Genomic DNA, 4402 nt, shown 5'->3' with positions numbered 1-4402 from the left:
TTTATTTATTTATTTATTTATTTATTTATTTATTTATTTATTTATTTGACAGAGAGAGAGAGAGCGAGAGAAAGAGCACACAAGCAGGGGGAGCGGCAGGCAGAGGGAGCAGCAGGCTCCCCGCTGAGCAGGGAGTCCTATGCGGGGCTCCATCCCAGGACCCTGGTCTCACAACCTGAGCTGAAGGCAGATGCTCAACCAACGGAGCCACCCAGGCACCCTGAAAGTTTTGTTTTTAAGGTCCCAGCTCTTAAAGACTCCCAAATAGATAGTCCGTGGCACAGAGCATGGCCAGAGAAGTGAGGTGTGCTAATGTTATCTCATATTCATGATCCTCTGAACTTGTTTAAGGACAGTGAATTATTGTCTTTCTCTTCCTTCCCAGGTCACTAATATCCAAGCTGCAGTGACCAAATGTTTTCTATGCAGCAATTTCAATTTATCCACTTCCTTTGGTAACTACCTTTTTTCTTTTTTTTAAATATACCTTAGGGCTTTCTCCTTGACCTACAAAACAGCACTGTGTACTCTGTTCTTTGGGGAGACGTCCTCCCGAACCTTTATTTGGAAAAGCGAATGTGTGCTGGAGCCTGTCGTCCTCAGTGGGAAGTTTGATTCATCTCACTGGGGAACGGTTGGGGGCTATTCCGGCCTGGGCTTCCACTTCTTCCTTTAATGAAGTGGCACCTATTTGGATGATAAGGAGCCACTGAAAATTGGGAACATCTTATGAATGCAAAATGCCCTTTTGTATAGAAATGTATATCTTATTTTAGAATGTGTCCTGTAATATTATTCTAATATAATAAGGATTCCTACAAGGGGTTTATAATAACTTGGGGAAATTTTTTTTTAATTTTTTAATTTTAATTTTTTTTTAAGATTTTATTTATTTATTTGAGAGAGAGAGAGAGAGAGCACAAGAGGGGGGAGTGGGAGAGGGAGAAGCAGACTCCCTGCTAAGCAGGGAGCCCGATGCGGGACTCGATCCCGGGACTCCAGGATCATGACCTGAGCCGAAGGCAGTCGCTTAACCAACTGAGCCACCCAGGCGCCCATCTTGGGGAAATGTTTATGAAATAACAGTACTTTAAAAGCAGAATGTGAAATTATATATACAGTATGTCCTCAATTCTGTACTTTTCAATGAAAAATGTATGTAGAAAAAGGAAAGGCAGTTTTCTCATTTCATCTTCACAAAAACTCTGTGGTATTATGTGGAATTATTAAATTTGCCCAAAGCTGTACCATTATATGTGCTGCCCAAGGTCCCAATGCATGTATAGAGGTTGGATTATGCATGTATATTTTATCCAGAACTGAACTTGGGAAAGGGGAGGGATACTTGGAGCTCACCCTTTGGAATTGCCCTACCCTAGCACCATGGAGTCGCATTTGGCCAAATGATTAGCTTTGGCCAGTGACATGTGACTCAGGTGATTTATAACTTCCAGGTGGAAACTTTAAGAGACAGTGTGCAATCTCCATGCTCTCTGTTGCCTTCTGCCTAAAGTTTGGGCAGTCCCCCAGAGAAAGGCTGCCCTGTCTGCTGGATCCTGGAAGAATGACAACGTGAAGCAGAATTGATACATAGCATGATCAAGAAATGGCACTGAGTTGTTTTAAGCCACTGAGATTTGGAGGACGTTTGTCACCACAACATATCACAATAAAATCTGGCCTATTCTGACTGATTTGAAGGCACTGAACATTGAGGCTAGCTGACAAATGACTTCTTATAATTTAAATGGGAGATGGTGTGATACTATAGAGGGTCTTAGAACCAGAGTCCTAGTTTGGGCTCATGTCATGATCTCAGGGTTGTGGCATAAAGGCCCGCATTGGGTTCTGCACTCAGTGTGGAGGTGGCTTGAGGCTTTCTCTCCTCTGCCCCTCCCCACTCCCTTGCACACATGCACGCGCTCTCTTTCTCTCTCTCTCTAAAATAAATCTTTTTTTAAAAGAGTTGTTGTATTAAATAAGACAGTGCATATAAAGCAACTGCCACTTAGAAAAAAAATAGGAACTGATTATTATAAAAATTTTTCCCCAGGGGCGCCTGGGTGGCTCAGTCAGTTAAGCATCTGCCCTCGGCTCAGGTCATGATCTCAGGGGCCTGGGATCAAGCCTGGCATCGGGCTCCCTGCTCAAGCGGGGAGTCTGCTTCTCCCTCTTACTCTCCTTCTGTGCTCTCTCTCTCTCTCAAATAAATAAAATCTTAAAAAAAAAACCTTTCCCCATAATTTTTATAAAGATGCTCCAGTGCTAATGTGTTTGTTAAATAAGGTATGGTTGTACCTTTTCTTTTTTTTTTTTTTAAGATTTTATTTATTTATTTGACAGAGAGAGACACAGCGAGAGAGGGAACACAAGCAGGGGGAGTGAGAGAGGGAGAAGCAGGCTCCCCGCGGAGCAGGGAGCCCCATGTGGGGCTTGATCCCAGGACCCTGGGACCATGACCTGAGCCGAAGGCAGACGCCCAACAACTGAGCCACCCAGGTGCTCCTGGTTGTACCTTTTCAATTTTGAATTTGTTCTTTCTACCAATGAACAAAAAATTGTGATGACTTTAGTTTTCCCTCTACGAAACAGTAATAAATACACAACATATAACATTAATATATTCCCATATTTCTAAGAGGAAAAACCAGTGGTTGTCATGATTTAAAAACTTAACATTAATAAAAATTAATATTAAGATAAAATTAACAGAAGGAAAATAACATTATTAAAAATCCATTTAACGAATATAATAATTGAAGTTCAATTGTGCCTAACATCAGTCTAAGGAAATAACGTTAAGAAATAATGGACTCTCACTTCCTTTAAATCTAAATTCCTATTCAGGCAAATACACACTTTCTGTCCTCAACAGACTTTCAGTCTGAGAAAATTAAATACAAACAAAAGATCCAATGGCAGCTAAAAGTCACATACGAATATATGCCAGAATTATTCCACCTGTAGCTCTCCTGCTTTATGAAATTTTAGAATATAACTCTCCTACCACTTCCTAGGTTACATAATGCGTCTACACTTTTTTCTCTTCCACCCACACACAAAAAAGGAACATTCGTGGATATGTCAGATTGTGACTATTTCTTCATAATTTGATACAGTTGAATAAAAATCAGATCATTAATTTACAGATATTTCTGTAGAAAGTGGAAAACTTTCATCCTCTTTCCCAATGCCACATCACATCCTTCTACCTCCGTCTTAGGACTCCCCCAAGACAGTAGAGTTGGTAATCAGAGCTCAGGATGTTCCTCATACATTTTAATATTTTTACGCATTGTCATGCCTTAAAATACAGAAGCGTATGTATAATGTCTCTTCTATACACATCCTCAGTCTTAAGGAGAGACAAATTAAAGCTGCTGCGAGACATCCTGCTGGCTCCCTTAATAAGTCCATCTCTCAGTTGTCCAAGATCAATAGTGGGGGAAGAATCTCATTGGTGATATGGCTGCGTCCCTCAGCCCCGATAGGTCTGCTGAGACTAACCTTCCCATTGGAGCACATTAGCCACCTCAGTGGTCACGGTGTTTGCCCAGAAGTGTTGTTCCCTCAGTGCATGCCCAAAGTACGACTTAGAGTTCCTCACTTGGGTCCCCTCCGCACACCCTAAGGAAGCCTTCTTCCCATTCACTTTCAGTAGGGACAGTGTGGGCCCAGTCATAGGAAAGCCTGTGAGGATAATTTATCACCCTTATTACTGCTACTGCTCCCCAGGGCCCCCACCCCCAACATACACACAAAGCCACAGGCTCCTCAAGGAACCAACTTACCTTGCTCCACTCCAGTAGACACACCAATAGGAAGATCAATTCTAGGCCAGAGCTCCTCCTCCATCCCCCACCCTCCAGGTCTTGTCTGGCTGTGACCAAGGGGCACAGCTTAGGCTAGCCACCTGGGACTGCTCGCAGCAAACTGGATTGTAAATGCAGAGGAGAGGGGTGAAGGCATGTCCCCCTAGCCTTGCCCATTTGGACACTGAGACAGGACAGACACTCAGCCACACTTATCAGCAGCTAGCAGCACTCCTCATCTCACAAATTACTTCATCACAGTCTCCTCCAAAACCCAACCCATTTCTCCAACTTGGGCATTCTTTCCAGAAAGTCTTATTCCATGTCATAGTCAGCCTGCTGTTGCTTCATGTTACTGTCTCTTTAAAATGTTCCTACTTGGGGTGCCTGGGTGGCTCAGTCCTTAAGCATCTGCCTTCCCTGGGATCAAGCCCCACATCCACATCCTACTCTCTGCTCTGCTGGAAGCCTGCTTCTCCCTCTCCCACTCCCCATGCTTGTGTTCCCTCTCTCTCTGTGTCAAATAAATAAATAAAATCTTTAAAATAAATAAATAAATAAATAAATAAATAAATAAATAAATAAATAAA

This window comes from Mirounga leonina, unplaced genomic scaffold, assembly GCF_011800145.1.
Source record: "Mirounga leonina isolate KUSES-001 unplaced genomic scaffold, KU_Mleo_1.0 Mir_115, whole genome shotgun sequence".
Taxonomy (NCBI): domain Eukaryota; kingdom Metazoa; phylum Chordata; class Mammalia; order Carnivora; family Phocidae; genus Mirounga; species Mirounga leonina.
Note: the sequence above shows the minus strand (reverse complement) of the source record.